Source organism: Mytilus galloprovincialis, chromosome 11 (assembly GCF_965363235.1).
Source record: "Mytilus galloprovincialis chromosome 11, xbMytGall1.hap1.1, whole genome shotgun sequence".
Taxonomy (NCBI): Eukaryota; Metazoa; Mollusca; class Bivalvia; order Mytilida; family Mytilidae; genus Mytilus; species Mytilus galloprovincialis.
This window is the reverse complement of record NC_134848.1, coordinates 34,053,291-34,080,358: the sequence shown is the minus strand read 5'-3', so window position 1 is coordinate 34,080,358 and position 27,068 is coordinate 34,053,291. Positions and strand designations below refer to the sequence as shown.

The 27,068-nt window shown below is 32.4% G+C and overlaps 1 pseudogene; it reads left to right on the top strand.

Annotated features, from left to right (window-relative positions):
* The window catches only part of LOC143050735 (uncharacterized), a 272,373-nt pseudogene extending 245,762 nt beyond the window's left edge, over positions 1-26,611 (top strand).
* Positions 26,612-27,068: the final 457 nt, after the last annotated feature.

Here is a 27,068-nt window from a genome sequence, read left to right as displayed (position 1 = left end):
ATTTTAAAAACTAGAGGCTCTTAAGAGCCTGTGTCCCTCACCTTGATCTATGCGCATATTCAACAAAAGACGCAGATGGATTAATGACAAAATTGTGTTTAGGTGATGTGTTTGTAGATCTTATTTTACTGAACATTATTGTTACTCACAATTATCTTCATCTTAAATGAACTTGTTCCATTACAAAATGATAACAATCAAGTTTTAAAAAAACCTTTTGTGGGGAGAGCCTACTTTTGAAACAACATTTATTCATTAGAAAATTGGTCAGTGTGAAATTAACATTTAGTAATTTTATAAAATTTACTGATTGCAAAAGTATAAATTATTCTAAATAATAGGGATGATCTGGTTACTAACAGAAAACCCTGGCCGTTTTTGGCACAAATTTTTTGATCTTTTGGTTCTCGATGCTGTTCAACTTTGTACTTGTTTCGGCTTTTAAACTTTTGTATCTGGGCGTCACGAGTAGGTATTGTGTGGACAAAATGCACTTCTGGCGAATGCCCTGTACGAAGTCAGGAATATGGGGCCATTGTTATTATATAGTTCGTTTCTATGTGTATTACATTTGAACTTTGTGTCGTTTGTTTTCTTATTTTTTAGTGTAAATTCACATTGCGATAAGACGTGTCACATTACTTGTCTATCACAAATTCATGTATTTGGTTTTGATATTATAGTTGTTATTCTCGTGGGATTTTTGCTGATTAAAGGTCCGTTTCAGTGTGTGTTACATTTTAGTGTTATGTCGTTGTTCTCTTATATTATATGCGTTTCCCACGGTTTAGTTTGTTACCCAGATTATATTTTTTTGTCCATGGATTTATGAGTTTTGAACAGCATGATACTACTGTTGCCTTTAATTATTACTGTTGATATAAATTATTGATAAACATGAATGTTTTACATATGTCATAATATCTATTAACTTTATTGTGCTTTAATAATATGAAAGTTAGATAATACCTATACATTTCAAAACCTAGCTGTGAGAAATTTCATGAATGAAGCATGCTTGACAACCATAAAGTCTTCCAACATTACCAGAACTGACAGTATGGATGATCCTGTTGTATTTGAAAGCACAGCTGCTGTACCAACAACTATTGTTCGTACTGTAACAGTTAAAACTACAAAAAGTTTTAGGTTTTAAATTCTGTAATAGAAAATTACAAACTCTTAATAGAATTATCTATTGGAGTTAGCAAAATATAACAACTTTATGTTGAAAGAAAGGCAGATGAGGCAAAACGTGCTGTTTTAAATGCTATCGCACCAGGTCAGAGTAGCATATTACTTGCTCGTATCTGCAAACAAAAAGCAGAAATTAATCAAAGCTCATATGAAAACTACTTTGATGAGATATTTAACAATGGCATAACCCCAGAATGACAAAAATAATGTCAGTAAAATTAAATGATTTTTAAAATTAAATATATATAAGAATATTTGAATTGTTAAATACCGTAGCTTGGCTTTTTGTTAGTATCATGCTTCATCTTAAGTCATCAGGAAAGGTCATCAACACTTTTTCATATGATAGAAATTCTACTTCGTTTGTGGCAATATCTTATTGTAACTGTCGTACACGATATGTGTAAATAATATAGTATTTTAGTTATAAAAATACAGTTTTTCAGTTAAGTTTCAAATGATCTGCTTTCATAAACTCCTATTTCGTTAGCTATTACTTCACATAATATATAACAATAATATTCTTTTTATAGACCTCTTTTGAGTTATGTCAGTCATATTCTGGCACACCTTTATGAAGTCATTTTTATGCTGTTTGGTGTTCCTGCACCATTTCAGTTGATCAAAGGTCTTCGTGATAGTCAAAATGCAGTACAACCTAGAATTATTTGTCTTTCCGTAGCAATTTCAATAAACTATAAGCCTTTGTTCGCTAATGATGATAATTTAATTCTGTGTATACTATTAATAACTCCATACTTGTACACATTCATTCCATGGTTCTCTGCTCTCCAAATAGGCACAAATGGTTATAGCCAAAATTTTGTAAGCATCAACACTTATTTTGATTTGGTACCGCTTTTTCCTTTCACCTTTCTACAGCTGACACATTTCAAAGTAGACACTTCAGATTGAAGAAATTCTTCAGTACTCTTTATTCCCATGCAGGAATAATGAAACCAGTTGTTACAAGAATCGCATCCAATGCTCTGATCTTTAATGCATTCTGGTTTCTCTGAACATACTTTTTTACATTTTCCACAAATAAGAATATTTCATTTTCCATCGTACTCATCTTTGTTTTTTTTCGAGCCACTTTAGTTCTTTCGGATAAAGCTTGTATTTTACTATGCAACGCTTGTTTTTTGGTTCTTGGTATTGCCTCTATAAATTTAGCTATTGCATCAGCCAATGATATACGTAGAAAGTGTTCTGTAATTACTTCAAACAGTTCAAAATGCATGATAAAAAAGACTTCATTTTCATCATCATCTTCTTGATATTCAAATAGTTTAATCCATTTTTGAATAAGTACATTGTTTTGCAACATAAAATTTCTACATTTCAGATGTATATCTAAATTTAAATGCAAATTGCTATCTGTTAATTGTGTTTGTACCTGAATATGTAGATCAGTAAAAAAATGAAACACATCATCACTAACATGAAGTAGCCCTCTTGTAGCACCAGGGTTTTGTTTATTTTCAATTTCCTGTAAACTGCCTCTGTCACTTGTTGTTCTTGTTATTTCTTCTTCAGATAAAGTCAGTGTCTTGAGAATTTTCTGTTTTTGGTAAGACCATTTTCTCTTTAGTTTTCCTTTTTTACTTGTCTTTCCTAGTTTTCTCACAACACTGACTTTCAACCGCATGCAAATTTTGTGTACCAGCTATATATCTGATTTTACTATTTGTTGCAGCATTTGGTGGTGTTATTGTTGCATTCAATTAAGACTGCACTACCTGCTTCTCAACAACAGCATCAGCAAGTTTTTGTATTTCTTTATCAAGAATAAAAAAGAACAGTTTAGTGGACAATTTTTGTGCTTTAGTTGCTTCTTTGATATGTCTTGATGGACTTCGCCTATTACATAGCTATTAATTTTACTATATAATTGTACAAAATCCTCGTTGCTTTTTGAATTTTTCTTTAAAAAATCTTATTACAGTCATTTTTTTCCACTTTAATCTAAAAGATCAATGTACCAGCATTTCAACATCTTGATGAATTTCATAAATTATAACATATTTGAAACCCCATCCTTGAACTTGTTTGTCATATTGGAGTCTTCATTAAGCAGTCTTTAGAACGGAGGGGGTCAGATTCATGTCAGACAAGTTTGTGATTGTGTTTTTTTCTTACATAAATTTATAAATTAAACTCTTTCTATTATACTGTATCGTATTGTATTGTATTGCAATGTATTGTATTTAATTGCATCATTGTTTGCTTGTATTGCTTGACCCTTAAGGGTGTAATTTTGCAACAAAGATATACTTTTTTTACATAATGATTAGAGCATTAATTTTACGTGAATTTTATATTTTTTGAAACGGTGCTTAGTGTCGGAAATCTAAATGAACTGAACTTTTTTTTATATCATTTTATAACATGTACAACAAAATTAGTTATATAAACACACCATGAACTTATCTGATTAAATAAACAACTCATTTAGAGTCATCTGAATCAGGCGGAAGTGTCCATCTTTTCAATGACCTAAATACAAAAGATCTCTTTGGAATATACCTGTCAAAATCTAACTTTGGTTTTCGGTCCTCAATATCGTTGCCTGTGCTACGTCAAGAAAGATCTTGCTTTTTGTAACTGCTAACGATTGAAGTTATGCTGGTATGAAAATATTATTAACACTAGACCATACCTGTCAACTGACCCGGATTCTGCGGGTGTGACCCGAGATTTTCACAATTCTGAGGGATCACCCGGATCACCCGCCGGGTCATTGAAATAACCCGGAAATTCCGAAAATGACCCGATTTCACCCGTATTTCTTAGCCTTGAGATTGATTTTCATAAGTAATATTCCTTTGAAATACCGGCAAATTCGTAATTCTTCCATGAACATGCAGTTCATCTAGCTATGTAAACTGTCAAATTAAGTGACCATTAAGTGCATGGCTTCACTTGACAGCTTTGGTGTCAAACACACTGTTGATTAACACCAATTACCTTAGCTTTAGGTCGTAAATAAATTGCTCAGTTGTTTTACAAAGATATTTCAATTAAGAGTTACTTCCCCTTATTTGTCACCATTCAAAATTATTCCTTATATTTACGTTTTATGGGTGAAAAAGATTAAATCATAATAATATAAAATTCAAATACATATTGAAAAATAACTTTTCATTATTTTTATACCTTTATACAATTTTTTTTTAAAAAGTTGAAAATTATTTTTTACATTTATACTTCCTTTAACTGTATTACTATATTTTATCATAGTCTAATTTCCTTGTCAATTGAGAGATAAATGTTCATACCTGTAATACCTCTACATGGTATGTTGAAAGGCTAGTAGTCTCATTTTAAAATCACATTTGAAAAATAAACTTTAGATGATGACAAAAAGTAGAGGACATAAGACTGTGATACACAAGTTTATAAAAAATCTTTAAAAGTGTAATGAAATAATAATAAATAAGATTTAAAATGACTTAACCAAGTGAACATGCATTGATGTTTTGGTATCTTTGATATACATTATAAGAAAATGTACCATAAATACTGAAATTCAGCTCGAAAAAGTTCGTACGCGTTATGACCTGAGATTTGATTCTTCAATGCAGGTCATGACCTGCATTTTCATCGTCACAGGTTGACAGGTATGCACTAGACACATATTGAAACATTTTCTGGCTGGGATTTGTAGATATCAACTTAAAGCTATTACTATTAATTAACTATAGCTTATAGCTATGTTACTTATTTACAAAACATGAGAAGGCATGGTAGAGTAGAATGGTTTAAATAATACAAGTAAAGACGTAACTATATTATCATTTACAGTCTTATTGGATGTTTGTTATTCGCGCGCTTTAAGATTGACTCTAGTAAAGGAAAAGCTTTTGTTGAAAAATTGCTACAATAATATTGATCAAGTTCACTTTAAAGTTTAACTAATTATTATTTTTTAGTGGCGCATCGTCCCAGCTGGCCTCTATTATTTCAAGACTTACCTATAGTATTTATTGTGAACTTGTTCTCGTCCTGAATATGCATGAAATATTTGCCTCTGGACGTTAAGCAACCAACAATCAATCAGTTAAGCTATTTCATTTCAACAGTTATGGATAGAATGAACAGTCAATTTGGTGTGCATGGTACAAACAAAGCTTTCAATGAAATAACCTAAGGATGTGATTACATGTAACTGAAAACTCTTTAACTTCCTTTCATATTCATAAGCTGACACTGATGAGTATTGCCCTACTACTTATTACTGATATAAAGAAATAAGTACTAGTATTGTAATACTTCACTGGTCTTTGATCCTTCAAAACCCTATACGTATAAAATAGCTAAATATCTTGAGATGACAATATTTAGTAAAAGTGAGGCCACTGGTCACTGATGATACAAATATTTTTAGATAAAATGTTCATTTAAATAATGTGGTATTTGTTGTACTATATCGGTCAGTTATTCTTGCAAAAAATTATAACAATTTAACCGTCAGATTGTTTTCAATGCAAGATGAAAAATATACACTCAACCTCAATAAATAAGAGCAATCATACGTCAATAGTACATATGGACAAAAACGTTTTTGTCTTATGATCTAGGTAGGCCTTCCATATTTGGCATGTGGATGTATAGTTATTAGGTTAAGTATCTTGCATCATGATGACCTTCAAATTTGGTCTCAAGAATTTGTTTGCAAGAAACACAACCAGGCTATAACTTCGACTTTTGATCTGATTTAGCTATTATTCTATTAAGGTCAAGGAACAGTAAATGGGCTATGTCGCAGATTTTGCTAAAAATTTGCATACAACCTTGGCTCGTTGAACTACAACTGAAAATCGAAAAAATAATACATTTATCTCTTTTATTATCTGAAAAATTGCAGATTGATTTCTTTTAATATGGATGAATATTTGTATAGAAAGCACATAAAATCAGCGAAAAACCTTCTAAAATTTGTCTTAAAATCGCCAAATCTCTAATTCTACTCCATAGATTTTTCTTAAAAAACTATATATTGTTAACACATAAATTTCTGTTTTAATGATATAAAATAATCATAGGGTCACCGAGTTCGTTTTTTGTCTAATAATCAATTTGTTACCTTGTTGGTAGTGAAAAACGTTGAAAATCAACGTGTTACGGCCTGCAACACGATAACGTTACGATTATTTCGACGTTTTGTTGGATTTTTTCACACAGAACGCAACTTTGAATGATGTATACCGTAAAAACGAAGTCGGTGACCCTATCTTTATTTTGCATCATTATAACGGAAATTTATTTATCAACAACATAGTTTTTTTAAGAAATATCAATGGAGTAGAATAAGAGATTTGGCGATTTTAAGACAAATTTTAGAAGGGTTTTTGCCGATTTTATGTGCTTTCTATACAAATGTTCACCCATTTTGTAACAATTCAATCAGTAATATTTCAAATGATAATTGAGATAAATGCAATATTTTTTCGATTTTCAGTTGTAGTTCGTCGAGCCAGAGTTGTATGCCAAATTTTACTGAAATCTGTGACATAGCCCATTTACTGTAACTTGACCTTAAGGTAGATCATTAGTATATATTTTTTGAGACAGAATTTTCTTACAATTTGCCAAAATGAAGAATTTACTATGCTTTTTTCAAAAATTTAATAAAAAGTATGGGTCACAAGCTTTGAGTCGTTGAAAAGTGCCAAAATTTGGTTAGTTTGTATTTTTACACAAGTATTTCAAGTCTTGATTGAAATTTATGAAATATGTATGCATACAAAACAAATTATAAAAAAGTATAGTTCATCATGTGCATATAAAGTTATGCAACATTTTTCTTTTCTTTCAGATGATATATATACTCTTTTAGAAAATTAGTTATTTGATATATATATAAAACAGAAATGGCTGTATTGTTCAGTATAATAAAACACCTAATGACTGGCTGTACGGGTAAAAGCAAGTTTGTTGTCCCTTCGCATATAAACTATTGCTCTCGGCTTTGCCTCGAGCAATAGTTGGTACTTTAGCCACAACAAACTTGCTATTACCCTCACACCCAGTCAATAGGTGTATATTATTAACTGGGCAAATCTAGACATATTTGATAGTACTTTGGCCAAATTAGCAAAAATAAATGAAGAAGAAACACAAAATGAAAACAATAGTACAGAACAAGAGGATCATCAGGATGAAAATGATTCAGACGATGACTCCGATCATTTCAGTGAAGTAGATGAAAGTGAAACGCATGTTGGAAACACAGATACACTGTTAGATCACATTCCAGACGACAATCCACTATGTGATACAGGTTTAACTTTTGCTCCTGGTGAAGGTCAACGACCAATTAGTCTCTACAGTGATCCTGATGCAGAGTACTTATCTTTTCAAACTATATTTTGTGGTCAAAGAAGGCCAGATAACAAAGACAGGTCTGTTTCTGTTCACTATACTGATATTGTTAAATGGGAACTAAGGTCCATGGATAGGAGAGTAGCACAGTCTGTACCAAACATTTTTTTTAAGTTAAAGAAAATTCAGTTAAAAAACATAAGTGATAAGGTCAATCTTGCTCTGAGAAGGTGTCAATCAGAAGGAAAACAATGGACAGCAACAGATGTACTGAATCCTATTACTGTGAATGATCTTGTAAGATTGGATGAAGGTTATTATATCTTTAGAAGTTTAAGAAACTCTCCAGTATACCTTGAAAAGAGGAAAAAAGATTTGTTTGCAATGATTAGACAGTTGGGTCTTCCAACGTGGTTTGGCTCTCTTTCATCTGCAGACACTAACTGGAAAGATTTGTTACGAATTCTTGGCAAATTAAATGATGGAAAAGAGTATACTGACAACGAATTGGAAGAAATGGATTGGAATCAGAAATCTAAACTTGTTCAGAAAGACCCTGTGACATGCTCTAGATATTTTGATTATCGTGTCCAACAGTTTATCAACTTAGTGTTGAAAAGTGATCATGATCCTATTGGAAAATTGACAGATTTTGTTTTATAGGGTTGAATTTCAACAGAGAGGTTCACCACATATTCATATCTTAATTTGGATTGAAAATGCACCAGTGTATGAAAGTGATTCAAATGAAGATGTTGTAGCATTTATTGATAAATATGTCTCCTGTTCACTTTTATAAAATGACAGTTTAGTCAATTTGCAAGTTCATAAACATTCAAAAACGTGCAGAAAAAAAGGTCACCCAATTTGTCGTTTTGGTTTTCCCCTTCCACCTATGAAAGCAACAGTAATTTTAGAACCTTTGGGAGAAAATGATGACATAGAAAAATACAAGGCTATATATAAAGAAATACAAAACGAAATTAATACACTTCACAATTTTGAAGATATAGACCAGATGACATATGATATGTTTTTAGATGACGTGTTACAAATGAATGATGAAAATTACATTAAAGCCATTAGAAGCAACTTGAATGGTCCAAAAGTTTTTCTCAAAAGAAAACCATCTGAAGTCCGTGTTAATGGTTACATGAAAACTGTGTTGGTAGCCTGGCAAGCAAATCATGATTTACAGTTTGTTTTAGATGCATTTGCATGTGCAGTGTATATTGTTTCATACATAAGTAAGTCACAAAAAGGTATGAGTGCATTACTAGACCAAGCAGCAAAAGAAGCACGACAGGGAAATTTAGACTTGAAGCATCAAGTAAGACACATTGGGAATTACTTTTCAAATTCTGTTGAAACAAGCGCACAAGAAGCAACCTATTTAACACTACAGATGCCTTTAACAAAAGCTACAAGACAAGTTGTATTCATTAACACATCTCCACGTCACAAAAGAAATTTCCTCCTAAAGCAATCATCAGCCCTAGAAAAACTAGGCCCAGACTCTACTGAAATAGAATCAGACAATGATATTAAAAGATACTCGCGTAGACCAAAACAACTGGAGAACTGGTGTCTAGCAGACTATGTATAAGAACTTGAATTGCAGTATCCTAAAACTTCAGAGTCCTCAGATCATGAAACAGAACAGCAGGACAATGGATCTGAAAGTGAAAATGAAGAGGCAAATACAGATGTTATAGAAGAAAACAATAACAAAATTGACTTAACTCCGAAGAATGGTATTAGAATATACCAAAGAAAAACACCTAAGGTTATAAGATATGTTAAATACAATTACAAGACTGACTCTGAAAACTTCTACAGAGAACGCTTAATGTTATTTTATCCATGGAGAAATGAACTTTCAGATTTGCAATGTGGACATGAAACATTTGAAAAAATGTACTTGACTGTTGCAAGACTATTAGAAAAAAAAAGCCAAGCAATATGAGGGTAAAGTAATATATCTACAGAAAGCTATAGAAGAGGCAGAAAATGAATGTAATGAGAATGATCAAATAGCACCTGCCACACGGCAAGTAGAAATGGAAGATGCTGAAATAGGCCCAACAGAATCTGAACAGTATGTTCATTTCAATCCAGATAGACCAACAGAACATAGACTGTATGATATGTCCCGTGAAGTTGGAATAGAAGCAAGAACAGTAGAATTGACAAATCATGCCAACAGAATAAGTGAGAGGGATTATTTTGCATTGATAAGATCCTTGAATAAAAATCAGTGGGAATTTTTCCAACATGTTGTCACATGGGTTAAAACAAAACATGAACCATTTTTGTCGAGCCTGCAACTTTTGTTGCAGAAAGCTCGACATAGGGATAGTGATCCGGCGGCGGCGGCGGTGTTAGCTCACTTCTTAAAAGCTATATATATTAGAAGGTGGAAGACCTGGATGCTTCATATTTTGTATATAGACCTAAATAAATGTAACTGCTTATATATTTACCCTTATTAGTCTAAAAATATGCTTCTATGACAATAGATCAGTACTTTTTTTTTGAGAGCCTTATTAACAAGGTCAATGGTAGGATTTTAATCAAATATAAATGACTTATACCGGCTAATTTGAGGGGTTGTCGATCGGAGGGATCCTGATCCCGAAATCCCAGGCTTAAAACCATGAAATACCGAGATGTAGAATTTAAAGAAATTAATATCCCGAAATCGAAAAATATTTTCCCGGATCTCGTAAGGATCAATCTCCTTATCCCGTGCTTAAAAAACACCAGATCCCGACTAGTCAAAGAAGATTCCTATTTTTGATTTTAAGAATTCAGTATATTATATATACAAAATCCAACAAATTTTCTCAAACCCTCGATAATTAGTGCCTAGCAAGCAAAAGTATAAATATTATTGTTGTCGTTCTACAACATACAAAATCGTATTTATCGATTGTTTTATCCTTTATAATAACATCACGTGGTAATCTTTCCCTGTCGTTCTGCAAGACTTGTGTTTTTTATTTGGCACAACTTTTTGGAATTTTGGGTCCTCAATGCTCTTCAACTTTGTATTTGTTTGGCTTTTTAACTATTTTGATCTGAGCGTCACTGATGAGTCTTATGTAGACGAAACGCGCGTCTGGCGTATAAAATTATAATCCTGGTTCTTTTGATAACTATTGTGTATAGCACATAAATGTAACAACCTCTGTTACTGTACTACTGAATTTGCCGATCGAGCAATGGCTGTAAAGCCAGTCAAGGTCGTTAAAAACTTCCATTTGTTTGTTGAATTTCATATTTTAAACACCAGGTACAATAAAATTAACGGTACCAATTTTCTTGCACCAGATGCGCATTTCAACAATACATGTCTCTTCAGTGATGCTCGTGGCCAAAATATTTGAAATCCAAAGCTTAAGATGAAGAGCTATAATCCAAAAGGTCCAAAAAGTATAGCCAAATCCGTGAAATGAATCAGAGCTTTGCATGAGGGAGATACATTCCTTAATTTATAATAATTTCTAATATTTTGTAACAGCAAATTTTAATAACACAAAAAATCCGTATTTTCATGCCAGTACCGAAGTACTGGCTACTGGGCTGGTGATACCCTCGGGGACTAATAGTCAACCAGCAGAGGCATCGACCCAGTGGTAGTAATAAAATTAACGGTACCAATTTTCTTGCACCAGATGCGCATTTCAACAATACATGTCTCTTCAGTGATGCTCGTGGCCAAAATATTTGAAATCCAAAGCTTATATAAAAGATGAAGAGCTATAATCCAAAAGGTCCAAAAAGTATAGCCAAATCCGTGAACTGATTTTTGCATGAGGGAGATACATTCCTTAATTTATAATAATTTCTAATATTTTGTAACAGCAAATTTTAATAACACAAAAAATCCGTATTTTCATGCCAGTACCGAAGTACTGGCTACTGGGCTGGTGATACCCTCGGGGACTAATAGTCCACCAGCAGAGGCATCGACCCAGTGGTAGTAATAAAATTAACGGTACCAATTTCTTGCACCAGATGCGCATTTCAACAATACATGTCTCTTCAGTGATGCTCGTGGCCAAAATATTTGAAATCCAAAGTTTATATAAAAGATGAAGAGCTATAATCCAAAAGGTCCAAAAAGTATAGCCAAATCCGTGAAATGAATCGGAGCTTTGCATGAGGGAGATACATTCCTTAAATTATAATAATGTCTAATATTTTGTAACAGCAAATTTTAATAACACAAAAAATCCGTATTTTCATGCCAGTACCGAAGTACTGGCTACTGGGCTGGTGATACCCTCGGGGACTAATAGTCCACCAGCAGAGGCATCGACCCAGTGGTAGTAATAAAATTAACGGTACCAATTTCTTGCACCAGATGCGCATTTCAACAATACATGTCTCTTCAGTGATGCTCGTGGCCAAAATATTTGAAATCCAAAGTTTATATAAAAGATGAAGAGCTATAATCCAAAAGGTCCAAAAAGTATAGCCAAATCCGTGAAATGAATCGGAGCTTTGCATGAGGGAGATACATTCCTTAAATTATAATAATGTCTAATATTTTGTAACAGCAAATTTTAATAACACAAAAAATCCGTATTTTCATGCCAGTACCGAAGTACTGGCTACTGGGCTGGTGATACCCTCGGGGACTAATAGTCCACCAGCAGAGGCATCGACCCAGTGGTAGTAATAAAATTAACGGTACCAATTTCTTGCACCAGATGCGCATTTCAACAATTCATGTCTCTTCAGTGATGCTCGTGGCCAAAATATTTGAAATCCAAAGCTTATATAAAAGATGAAGAGCTATAATCCAAAAGGTCCAAAAAGTATAGCCAAATCCGTGAAATGAATCAGAGCTTTGCATGAGGGAGATACATTCCTTAATTTATAATAATTTCTAATATTTTGTAACAGCAAATTTTAATAACACAAAAAATCCGTATTTTCATGCCAGTACCGAAGTACTGGCTACTGGGCTGGTGATACCCTCGGGGACTAATAGTCCACCAGCAGAGGCATCGACCCAGTGGTAGTAATAAAATTAACGGTACCAATTTTCTTGCACCAGATGCGCATTTCAACAATACATGTCTCTTCAGTGATGCTCGTGGCCAAAATATTTGAAATTTTGTCAATCACAAAGGTATTGGAAAATATTTTTGTCGTTTCGTGTTGTAAAGCACAGGGTATGTTGTTTTGTGACATTTAATATGTACCCTGTACAGGTGTATGTTTGTTGTCGTCATGGAGCTCTTCTCCTCTATTTATTTCACATTCGTCTTCGTTTTCTTCTAAATATAACTTTGATTAGAGGATTTCAGTGTGTTTTTTTGAAAAAAAAGTTTCTTTCCAGGTTTTGGTGAAAAAAATATTTTGTTTTGGACCCTGAGAATAAAAAATTGTTTGTTTCACCCTCAGCTGCCACTATATGTAATGCTAAAATTGAAAGAAAAAAAATGTTTTCGGTTCTTTGCTAAAAAAAACATAGATTGTTCTTCGCCGAAGGCGAAAAAAAAAGGTGGCACAGAAAAAAAAATGGTTGCTGCCTAACTTGTATAATGCTAAAATACAAGTTATATCCCGTACAAAAGTACCTCATACATAGTATAACCTGTACAAAATATTGCTTAAAAATGGTTTTAACTTGTACAAAATCAGATATCGACCTCAATAATATTTTCATAACTTTTTATTATTCCTTGATGTTAGTGTGTTCGGTCCTTTTTTGGTACAGTTTATGTCCAGGGATCGATATTATGAAGAATTCTAAGACCTGTCATTGGATATATCTTAGAACATGTCTTATGATCCTCTTATGATAATCCATCGACATATCTTTATTTGATGAATTATAATTGAGAGTGTCCACTTTGAAGGCAATAGTAAAAATCCTTCATTCTAGTTGACATTAAAAGAAATAAAAGGATAGCCAGAATAGATGTGTCTACAAATAAAATTGGGAATGGAAATAGTGTATGTCTTAAAGACAACAACCCGCCCGTGGAGAACATGCAAAGGTCACAAATATATGCTTTCAAAGTAGAGGATATATATTTCAAACCTCAAAATGACATTCGCCTCATGCAATGATTTTATAGTTAATAAAACAAAATTGAGTTATAAATCTACAGAAGTCATGCTGCAGGCTAAAAATGTTGAAGACAATAACACCCAAAACCAAGGAGTAAACACAGACTCACAAAACTGTCATATTCCTGACTTGGTACAGGCATTTTCTAATGTAGAAAATGGTGGATTGAACCTAGTTTTATAGCTAGCCAAACATCACAATGTATGACAGTCGCATCAAATTCCATTACATTGTCAACGAAGCATGAAAAAAAAACATACTCAAAGAGTAACAATGTCAAAAATAGGGGTACAGCAGTCAATATTGTGTTATCATCTTAATCACTTTAAAAAAAAAAAATGTAACGGAAAAGCACAAAAAGGCATTCATTAAATTGAACATACTCATTTTGCTTATCTTATACGACTTTATTTATCTATGAAAATATACCCGTAAAGGCTGGAAGGTTTTCAGTATTGGTGTAAAATTGTGCGTTTGAAATTCGCACAGGTAGACAATATCATTTCGCGTTCAAAGAATGACGGCATACATAAATGCAGATTCACGTAAAGTAAATATAAGAAAAAACCGACTTAACAGTAAAAGTAATAATTATAAATAAAATAATTGTGTGGTTCAAAGTATGACCTGATACATAAGTACAGTTTCACATATCTTACAAAACAGACATAACAGAAAAAGTAGTATAATTGAATAAAATAGTTTTGTCATTTAAAGTAAGTCGAGATCTATAAGTAAAGTAATATAAATAAATGAAATAATTTTGTCGTTCAAAGTATGATGTTTTACAAACGCACAGAGTCAGGTCAAATGAATATCTCAAAAAAACTGATTTAACAGTAAAAGTAATATTAATAAAGACTAATAAAAGAATACTATAATACGTTATTTACATGATAACCAACGTCAGTAAGAAAAATCTATACTTCAATACTTTAAGTCATGATGGACTTCATAAAAATACAATTACTATAGTACATGAAAACACATTTTGACAACATAAGTCATGAAACACATATTTTTGAAACTTTGTGATCATTGTCCTTTACAGAAAAAGACACGTTCTGGCCTATTTATTGTTGTTCTTTATGCATTGGTGAGCTGAAATGTATATTTTACTTCATTTAGATGTATGTTAAATTTTGTACAAGTTAAAACCATTTTTAAGCAATATTTTGTACAGGTTATAACTTGTATGAGGTACTTTTGTACAGGTTATAACTTGTATTTTTGCATTATACAAGTTATAACATGTACAATATTTTTGTACAGTTTATAACCTGTACAAAATCGCAACTTGTACACGACATATATATACTGTATATTACTAATATTTATCAATACAATGTTTGTACACCCAGCCCATTGGACCTATACATTTCTTTCTTTAACATAAGGACTAACAGCAATAAGCAGTCACCACGTGTTTAACCAATCACAACGTAAAATTAATTCGATAAAAAAATATAAATATTATATCCATATATATATAATATATATAGGTTCTAGATTAAATCTGACGAGGACAGGTAACATACGGCCACTGAAAGCTTTACTTTTGTGAAGCCCAGGTGGTCTAGCGGGACGGCTGTAGTGCAGGTCACTGAAATGCACTACCGGCAATAAGGAATGCCACTGCTTGGTCTATCGTGTAAAATCCTTTGAAAACAGCTTGGGGAAATTTGTGCACATTGAGTTCACATTTGCTTCATAACGTGTAAATACCGGGTCTCACCTTCTTGCAACACTTATAAAAAAGTTTGCTGGACATTTCTTACACTTATTATAATATTAATAAGATGTGTTCCTTTTAGCCATTGGTAATTTTGTTTTCAGTATAAAAGAAAATACCGCCATACCGGAAGCGGAAGGTATTTTCTTATATAACGCTTCGGTTTTCAAAGTAGTTGGAATTATATCATTAAAACAGGAAGTTATAATTGTTGACCAAGCATGTCGGTATATAGGATTCAACATGCATAGTTTGTGTGACACTTATCAACCCGAATGACGTAGGAGTTCGATTTTGATAGGTTTGCTAGTTTTTACTAGTTTGATTGGCCAATAACTGTTTTAACACATGATCAATTTACGTGAAAGTTTTAGAAATGTGGACGATATTCCGCAATCAACGGATCCTAGAAAAGTTTCTTGTAGGGTAGAGAAAAGGGCGATACGACTTTGGTTAGTGTTGAATATTAAAAATAAGGTATTTACACTTATTCCAAAATTGCGATTTAATGGTAGTATTTTTTTCCGTTTCTGTTGAATTCATTCTTAATTTTCCTCCAAGTCTAGTAACTGAAAATGTACGAACTTCTATCATGATGAGTGGGTGAAAATGGTATTGGGAGACCACGAGAAAGGAGGGAGAACTATCAAAGGGAGATGAACTTTAATGTAGAAAAAAAATAAAGGTAAAAAACGAAAAACCTGGATACTATATGTTGAAATAAATGGACAATTTTTTTTAAAAAAGGCAATATTTATGTTTCCCTAATAAGTTTTATCATTTCCGATCATTTCTAGAAATGATCCTATCAAAACCGAATTATCTTTTCGTTACGTTTTCTTGTTTAAAATGCCCCCATCCTTTCCGGTTTGTTTGAGTTGTGAATGAAAAAAATAGATGGCTATCAGAAGCCAAAGATAACGAAAGAATATGGAAATAATAAGCGCAGGTGTTCATATATTTGGGAAAAAAAACAAAAAAAGGCCGTTGATAATCATTTTATATACTTAGAACTTGCGTCTGACAAAAACATTACCACATTTCTAAAAGAGTTGAAACTCGATAATGGTTTAATTTTGTCGGTCTAAGTAATGTATCCGGTTGTATGCGACGTTTCTGTTTCTGTTGTGTCCTTTAGCCAAAGTGCATTCAACATATAAGAACAAACGCGTGCTTACCTGCATGTCTAAATCTTTGTCAATTTTATAGACGTATACGCATAGTATGTAAAAATAATAAAGTTTTAAAGAACAAACCCCGTTTTTTTCGTCTAAATTTTTGTATTTAATACATCTTCGTAATATTCCATATTTTAGGTTAATTATGGAACAAATACAGAAGACAACAATTCTTAAGAAATGTTAAACCGCGTGTTGAGAAGAAAAATGAAATAATAGGAAATAAATCAAATATCTATAAGCGATAGAAACAAACGTATAACCATTCTAGCGTTCCATGTTTGATAATCATATTAAAGTTTTACACACAACTTAGATTGCGATGACTTCGTAAATATACTGCCTTCACAAATTATTTGGGCAAACAAAGAACCAAATGATTTTAAAAGCATCATATATACAAAAAAAATGATAAAGTTTCTAATAGACAAGAAGCACTACAATAATTGTATTGTGAGCAGGACAGTTAGAGTACGCTCGGTTGGACAGTTCAGAGCATGTTCCATCGATTCCAGATTCCATGACGAACCGAACGGATTGGAACCGGAAAAGCTAAATTCAATATTGAGGTTGGCATCGCAACATTTTAACTCTGTCTATGTTAGAAGACGAGAATGAAGAGTTTGAAGACGGCAGCATTGATTTGATTCCTGTTTTCCCATTGCTATCATTTCTAACGTACGTCAAATATTTAATATTGCAAATGATTCATTTGAATGAACAGTTGAATGCAACACACACATTGACACAATGCATAATTTTATTCAACTTTAATTCACAGGCGCTTGGGTACATGATGTAGGATTTTTTATTGTTTGCACTGGATATTATTTTTTCCCTATTTTTACATCACATCCTGAGCATAAATAAGCTAATATTAACAGTGCAAACAATAAAAAAAATCCTAAATCATGTACCCAAGCGCCTGTGAATTAAAGTTGAATAATTTATCAGGGGAAAAGGGGGAGTGGGTTATTTTCCTACTCAGTTGTGCCATGTTAACTAAATAACTCAATCATTGCTGAGATACAAATAAATTTAGAGACAAAAAGAAACAATGTATTATATTTATATATTAACAAATAAAAGACAAAACATATTGTGCAGTTATTCCCTCTGATGAATTTCTTTTCAGTTTGTATCATCTCCTTTTGCAAGGAATATTTGCCTAGCTTTAAAATATGTTATCCTAAAATAATAATAAAAAGAGCATAAGTGATAGTGTATCTTTGGTTTGTGCCCATGAGATTTATTTATTATATTATTATTTCTTATAAATCATAATTTAATTTTGGATGTAATACGTATTCTGATTGGCTAACATAGTTAAGTTTATCAGTTCATAGACATAATGTTGTCATGACGTCATCAACATTTTACATGATTTACTCCAGTTTAAAATTGAATTCAGATTTAAATTATAAGAAATGATTAATAAGTATTATGTCTATTCCATTTAGGAGTCTCCACATTCAATAGATTGGTAGAGACGTTAAGATGCTATACTAGGGAATCTAGATCCATTACATTAGACAAACTAGTTCTCATTTTCATCAAGTACATCTCTAGCCAGATGACACTTCAGGCCATTGCAGACATTTTTGGAGATTGTGAGTACTCATGTTTTGAGATTGTAAGAGATCTTTCTGATGTGATGTGTCAAAAACTTCTTCCAAAATACATATAAGAGGGACGAAAGATTCAAAAGGGACAGTCAAACTCATAAATCTAAAACAAACTGACAACGCCATGGCTAAAAATGAAAAAAAAAAAACAGAAAAACAATAGTACAAAACAGAGAAAACTAAAGAATAAACAACACGAACCCAAACAAAAAGGTTTTATCTCAGGTGCTCCGGAAGGGTAAGCAGATTCTGCTCAACATGTGGCACCCGTCGTGTTGCTTATCTGATTACAAATCCGGTAAATGGTCTAATTCGGTAGGTCACATTCAAGAAAGAGAAGGGGATTGAAGGAACATGTCCGATATCATTTGTGAAACGGTTATTCCATAACGGTCAACAAACTCGTGATGGCGTCCGTAAAATTTACGAAGGGATGATTTCAACTTCACCATTTGGAACTCTTGGTTTAACAGCTTCCTTGTGAACAGCAACCCTCCATCAAGAAAATCATGCTAGGAATGCAAGCACGGGAATAACGTATCAATTGGGAGATATATAACCCGTATGCAGGTGCTGCTCGAATGTTGCTACTTAGAAATGGAGAGTTTACAACATGGCCTAGAAGACCACATATTTACAACTGTACAGATGTTTAAAGAGAAAATGGGATTTCCTGGTGTCTTAGGAGCGGTTGATGGGACACACATTCCTATTCGAGTACCCAGAAAGTTTCACGAGAACTACATTTATCGCAAAGCTTTCCATTCAATAAATATACAAGGAATATGTGATAGCAATATATATGCATTTCTAAGACGTATTTTGTGGGTGGCTTATCATTTATATTTATACTTATATACTTGTTATTAAAAAAAATCCTAAAAGTTGTGCTGAATACGGCTAAGGTAATCTATGCCTGAGATAAGAAAATCATTAGTTTTTCGAAAAGTTCAATTTTTTGTAAACAGGAAATTTATAAAAGTGACCACATTACTGATATTTATATAAACACCAAAGTGTTGACTACTCAACACTGGGCTGGTGATACCCTCGGGGATAAAAGCAGTGGCAACGACCCAGTGGTGTAATTAGTTATCAAAAGTACAATAGACTCATCAGAGCATTTCTTTAATGCAAGAAATCTTAATTTCCCAAAAGCTTCTTTTGAAAAAGACGGATCATACTTTGTACAGGTATTAAAATGCTTTATTTATCAAATGCTGAATAAAAAAAATCTTCTATTTTGAGTGACCAACATAAATTATTCTGTCGATCACTTTAATGGGTCAACTGAAGTTCAGAAAATCAAATCTTAAGAAATTATTGTCAACATGAAGCTATGATTAATGATACATCATATATTGCTTTTCTGTAAAATTATAAAGCGGGAAAAAGGTAAATATAATATATCACTTCTTTGTATCTTAGTTCCTGAGAAAAGTGTGAGGAAAATTTTCAACTTGGCTATCATGTGTAAAATCATGCAAGTGTTCGGTAAACAGGAAGTTGTCGGGTGATGAATCTGAAAACGCATCACACGGTATAGCTGACTTTTATATAAATCCTGAAACCAAATTTCACAAATCCTTGCATTGTAGTTCATTATCACCGAACTAGTATATTTTTGTTTAGGGGCCAGCTGAAGGACGACTCCGGGTGCGGGAATTTCTCGTTACATTGAAGACCTGTTGGTGACCTTCTGCTGTTGTTTTTTTTCTATGATCGGGTGTGTGTTGTGTCTTTGTTACATTCCCCATTTGCATTCTCAATTTTATATTGCATCTTTAGTAGGTTTTATGGAATTAATAAATGCGACATCAAAAACACATCTGACACTTAGAACAAGTCAATATTAAAAGACAAAGGTAAATCTAAGAGCATATTGCATGTCAACACCTTTAAGGACAGAGCATATCAGACAGTATTCAAAAGTATAAACCGAAATTTAATGTCAGGAACCTGTAATTCAGTGGTTTAATAATTTTTGTTGCTGAGTTACATATTTGTTATTTTAGTACATTTTTTTTACACTAATTAGGCTGTTTGTTTTCTCGCGTGAATTGTTTTACATTTGTCATCATCTTTTGAAGGTTTTATGGAATTAATAAATGCGACAACAAAAACACATGTGACACATAGAACAAGTCAATATTAAAAGACAAAGGTAAATCTAAGAGCTTGACCTATGTCAACGTCTTGTCCTCTGTCCACGTTTTGTTCTCTGTCCATGTCTTGTCCTCGCAACGTCTTGTCCTCTGTCAACGTCTTGTCATCTGTCACTGTCCGTCTCCTGGTCTCCCTCTGTGCTAATTCCAGTCTCCATGTCAATGTCTGTCCTTGTAATTATGTCAGTCCCGCTGTCAATGTTGACTGGGGTGTCTACCACAATGGCATTGCCTTCAACTTGTTCTTCACTGTCAACTCTAGAAAAAACATAATAATATAGGTTAATACAATTATAAATAATATCAGTTACTGCATACTTGTATATCTATAATACTAAAATTACGAGGTCCAATTTGTCAGCCGTCATCACGTAAAAACGACGAATCAACGAATTCAACTTTATATATAAATAATATAGTACAAAGGTGTAGATTAAAAATTACACCACCCCGGGCCCTTTTGTTTTCAACAGAGATGTTTAAAGTTCTTCAATAGAAAATAATTTATTATAATTTTCACCATTTTTTTATTTAAAGTTTAATTTAATTTTTTCTTTTTGTTTTTTTTAACTTTTTTAAAGTCTTCTCTGTAGTTGTTACAAGAAGAAGATTTCGCAAAAGTTTCACCAAGCTTGTTGGCAATATCCTTTTCAGATGTTAATAAATCATTGCCGTCTTTCAAATGTTTTACAGTGGCTTTAAAATTTTTACCTTTTATTTTATTTACCATATTCCAAACTTTTGTAATCGGAGTGCGAGATGTAATCCCCGAGACAATTTTTTTCCAGGATGTTCGTCGGGCTTGCCTACAAGTCCGCCGTGCCTAAGCACGAAAAATACGGAAATTACTAAAGTTTTCCGTAGTTGGTTGTTGACTAAACCGTCTTTCAGATTTTTTACGGTCACCTATCGCTTGATCACAAGCGTCATCAAACCATGGTTTGCTGGGATGTCTAGAATTTGTCGAGGTTTTAGGAATAGTTCTGTCAGCAATTGACGTTAAAACTGTATTAAAAGTTAAAATTGGATCATGTACAGTCTCAAACATTGTCTTGATAAAATGAACGGTTTAAGGTAACATCAAATACAGTTATCAAAAAAGTTGTCAAATTTACAGTAAAATGTTGAACAATATCTCAATTTTGGTAAAAATGAAGGAATATCCATTAAATAGTGAAATTGACTGAAAAAATGTTACCGAGGAAATGTTGCAATTTTTAATTAAAGCTTTGGTGTTTCAATTTTACTTCTAATACATTTTTCAATACATAGTAGAAAATAATCTTGATCAAATGACCAATTTAAAATGTCAAATATACAGTAAAATGATGAAAATTTTTCAATAAAGGTCAAATCTGAATGAATATTCAAAAAGTATTAAAATTTAATGAAAAAATATTATTGAGAAAATGGTGCAATTTTTAAATAAAGCTGTGGTTGTTTAAATTTTTCTTCTAATACATTTGCCAATATATATTAGAAAAGTATTTTGATGAAATGACCTATTTAAGGTAACATCAAATAAAGTTATCAAAAAAGTTGTCAAATTTACATTAAAATGTTGAAAAATATCTCAATATTGGTAAAAATGAATGAATATAAAAAAAATAGTGATATTTACTGAAAAAAATGTTACCGAGGAAATGCTGCAATTTTTAAATAAAGCTTTGGTGATCCAATTTTACTTCTAATACATTTTTCAATACATAGTAGAAAATTATCTTGATCAATGACCGATTTAAGGTTACATCATATATAATTAGGTGTCAAATTGACATTAAAATGTTGAAAAATATCTCAATATTGTTAACAATTAATGAATATCCAAAAAGTGGTGAAATTTACTGAATAAATGTTACCGAAGAAATGTTGCAATTTTTATATAAAGCTGCGGTGTTTTAATTTTACTTCTAATACATTTTTCAATAGAAATAACTTGATCAAATGCCCGAATTAAGGTAACATCATATACAATTATCAAAAAAATATGTCAAATTAACAGTAAAATGTTGAAAATTTATCAATATAGGTCAAATCTGAAAAAATATTATTGGGAAAATGGTTTAATTTTTAAATAAAGCTGTGGTTGTTTCAATTTTTCTTCTAATACATATTTTAAAATTGTCTTGATCAAATGACCTATTTAAGGTAACATTAAATAAAGTTATAAAAAAGTTGTCAAATTTACATTAAAATGTTGAAAAATATCCTATTAATGGTAAAAATAAATGAATATCCAAAAAGTAGTGATATTTACTGAAAAACTGTTACCGAGGAAATGTTGCAATTTTTAAATAAAGCTGTGGCGATTCAATTTTACTTCTAATACATTTTATAATACATAGTAGAGAGTTATCTTGATCAAATGACCATTTAAGGTAACATCACATACAGTTATCCAAAAAGTTGTCAAATTTACTTAAAAATGTTGAAATATTTCTCAATATTTGTGAAAATTATTGTATATCCAAAAAGTAGTGAAATTTACTGAAAAATGTTACCGAGGAAATGTTGCAATTTTTAAATAAAGCTATGGTGTTTCAATTTTACTTCTAATACATAGTAGAAAATTATCTTTATCAAATGACCGATTTAAGGTAACATTGATTGATTGATTGTTGGTTGCTTTACGCCGCATTAGCACAAAAAGGCTATATCGCGGCGAGAGCTAATTCGAATATTTTTACAATTTAAAGCATATAAAAAAAACGGCATTATCACAATAAATGCAAATTTTCTTTCCCTTTCGAACCCACACTTTTGAACAAACGATCACAGTCAACTATTCCAAAGAATTAATATGCAAATTTTGTTCTATAATAAAACTCGGAAAAGCACTGTGGAAATACCACCGCATTCGGACAAACATGCGTCACATGTGAAAAACTGATCTGGTTCTGTCCATTCTTCCAGACATAAAATAGAAATACCATTAAAAATCAGTAAGAATTCTGAACACCAGAAAATGTCCTTTTTGAATTCCTCCGAAAATTCTAAACACTGATCATCAGAAACAAATTCTCTCAAAAAATTAAAAATTCTAGAAATGAATATTCTACCTGGTTTGACATAACTGGCTATGAAATTACAAAAATCTTTGTTATTTTTTAATTGTTTTCACAAACACATTGACATATCATATATATTTTTGGCTTTTTTTTTGGTTCCTTTATAAACCACTATCAATATAAACTAATGTTTTGAAAAGCTTGTTATTGTAAATCTGTGTGGCAAACTTTCTTAAGTCAAAGAACAGAAACTTTTGGATTTCAACACAAATGAACCAAAAGATGAATGTACCGGCAAGGATAGAACTGTATGCCCCCTCCGTTACGGAGGAGCACATAAATATATAAGATATCAGTTTATGAGATATTAAAAAGTTAAAACAAATAATAAAACAGCTTGCCATATGTATTTTCATTGTTGATGGGAATAACTAAGTTGGGACAAATAACTTTTCTAGCAACTAGGTCACTTTGTCTATAACGGGGATAATTTGTAAGTTTCATGATAATCATACCACTACATCTTTATTTTCAAATGTTCCATACTTATACAATTTAAAATTGCCATCAATGTTTCAATTTGTCATAAAACCAGATACTCCGCAGGACGCAGCTTTATACGACCGCAGAGGTCAAACCCCAGAATATTTGGGGCAAGTATGGACACAACATTTAACCTTGATACAGCTCTGAATTTGGATTGTGATTAAATAGACACAACATAGGTTTCTGACAAAGAATGAATGTTGTCTAAGAACTTAAAACTTAAAAAAAAAATTGGACATTTACCTATTATGGTCCAATATCCAAAATCTGAATACATGGTTAAATTCAGCAGATCAGAGAACCCGAAGAATTCATTTTTTTATGAAATCAAATAATGTTCTTTAGACTGCAATGTGGACAAATTTCAAAACTGGGCCTAAATATTAAAAAATCTAAATACATGTCAGACTCAGCATATCGAAGAACCCCATATATTCAGTTTTTGTTGAAATGAAACAAAGTTTAATTTTGGACCCTGATTTGGACAAACTTAAAAACTGGGCTCATAATCAAAAATCTAGGAAACGAGCATACAATTAAAAAATATCGAAGTCGTTAACTATAAAGGACAAATTGAAGGAAACTCAACATAACAATAAAAGAAAAATTTAAATGGATATACACACGACAGAGATTATGCAAAATACCTGATTCGTATGAAATTGAGAAACATGAATGGGCTAAATAAAGGCAACAGTAGTATACCGTTGTTCAAAACTCATGTGAGGGCCGTGGTGTAGTGGTTAGTGCATCGGACTACTAACACAAAGGTTCCTGGTTCGATTCCCGTTTGGGATGAAAATTTCAGGTACTCAATTTTCGGCTCTCCCTTGACACCATTTGCGAGTATGGTCTTGATGAAACGATGATAGTCCGTCGGACGGGACGATAAATGGCTGACCCGTGTTAAGAGAGAGCCATATCTCTTGCACGTTAAAGACACCCTTATAGATTTCGAAAAAGAGTAGGCTAATGCCGCTACAAGGCAGCACTCGCACCCGCAAAGTGGAAAGGGATTAATATAAGTTGCAAAACTTGTTTCCCAATCCACTATAAATAAATATGTTTAAATTAAATAAATCCATGGACAAAAAACAAAATCGGGGTAACAAACCAAAACCGAGCGAAACGCATTAAATATAAGAGAACAACGACACAACACCGAAACGCAACACACACAGAAACTGACCAATCATCAGACTAAACACCACGAGAATAACAAATATAACATGAATACCAAATACATGAATTTGGGATAGACAAGTACCGTGCCACGTCTTATCTCAATATCTCAAAAATAAGAGAAAACACAAACGATTCAACGTTAAAATGCAACACACAGAGAAACGAACAATAATATAACAATGACCATCTTCCTGACTTGGTACAGGACACTTTTAAAGGGGAATAAAAGTGGTGGGTTAAACCTGGTTTTATGGCATGTCAAACCTCGCAGCACTTTAATGGCAAAGTTAAAAATAATATTGAAATGACAACATAATATTACAGGACTACAATACAAATAAATAGGAGAACATATTAGACAAAGAAAAACATGATTAATAGATAACAAAAAGCATCAGGTTTAAAAATCAATACGCCAAAAACGCGCCTTGTCCACACAAGACTCGCCAGTGACGACCAGATATAAAAGATCGAAAGTGAAAAAAGAAAGTTGTACAGCACTGAAGATCAAAAGTTGAAAAGCAGACATCGAAAAATGGCCGGAGGTATGCTACCCAGGCAATAGTCAAATTTCATATACCCTACAAGAACTAAAGGCTTACAAATCGTTGCTTATAACTATTTTATAAGCGGATTTGTACAAGACTTGGGACACTTGATAATCAATTACAGGAGTGTGTTTTTGAAACATTTACAGAGAATGAATGATAGCTCGTTGATGCCAGAGGTAATTGCTGACAAGAACGGAAGTGTCATATCTGGACACTGCACTTGTATGGCTAGAAGTTTTGTCTATATAAAAGAAGATGTGGTATGATTGCCAATGAGATAACTATCCACAGAAGACCAAAATGAAACAAACATTAACAACTATAGGTCAATGTACGGCCTTCAACAATGAGCAAAGCCCATACCGCATAGTCGGCTATAAAAGTCTATCTCTAGTTTTAAAATTTGTTATATAGAAAGAGAGTTGATGTAAATATATGGCCATTTATTTATATGGCCTGTTTAATGTTTTTTCTTTCATTTTGATTGAAGTAACAAAAATGCCCTTTTTTAAGGGTCACGTGCACATTGTTGATGCACAAAGTGTGACATGGTCTAGCTACAAACATAAAAACACAATTAAAACCATGATAGGTTGCACACCAAGAGGCACAGTATCATATGTAAGTGATGATTATGGGGGTTCAGCAAGTGACCGTCGAAAAGTCTGAATTGCTTCAGCTGAATTTGAATTTATTTGAACAGAAAGATCGCATAATGGCAGACAGAGGAATAATGGTTCAGGATTTATTTGCAGCACAAGATGTGAAAGTGAACACTCCCACTATGTTTAAAGGAAAAAGTCAGTTGGAACCTGAGGAAGTTGTAAGGGACAGGAGAGTAGCATCCAAAAGAATTCACATAGAGCGAGTTATTGGATTAGCCAAAACATTTAAAATCGTGAAAAATGAACTGCCATCAGGCAAACTTATACTGGGGTCTAGAATTGTTTTTGTGTGTTTTTCTATTGCAAATTTCAGAAAGTGTATTGTGAATGAAAATGCATAAGAATAAATTTGACAAAATTACTCAAAACCAGATGAACTGTAAATGTTGTTTGCTTATTTATAAATTATACTTTATCAGTTTCATGTGTCCAAAGTGATTTTTTGGCTTTTAATGGCAGCATTTATCCAAAATATTTAAAAGCCTTTGAAAAAAAGTAAGGCAATTAGGGACAGTTCAATATTTATCCGATGTATGGGCCGGTGAAAAATGAGGCGGGGCAAGCACTTTTTTTTGTGGAAGAATTTGGATGGGCGAGAACATTTTTAAAAATATTTAGTGGATGGGCCAGAACATATTTTATAGGAAAAATTTTGCTATCAATTTTATCGGTGTGTATGAGATTTCTTTTGCGGGCACTCAAAACATACTGATAGCTTGGTCCATTTCTGTTAATTTAAAGGATTTAATTACGGAATAAAAAAGCTAGAATTTTCTGCTCAGCCTATCTTTTAAAATA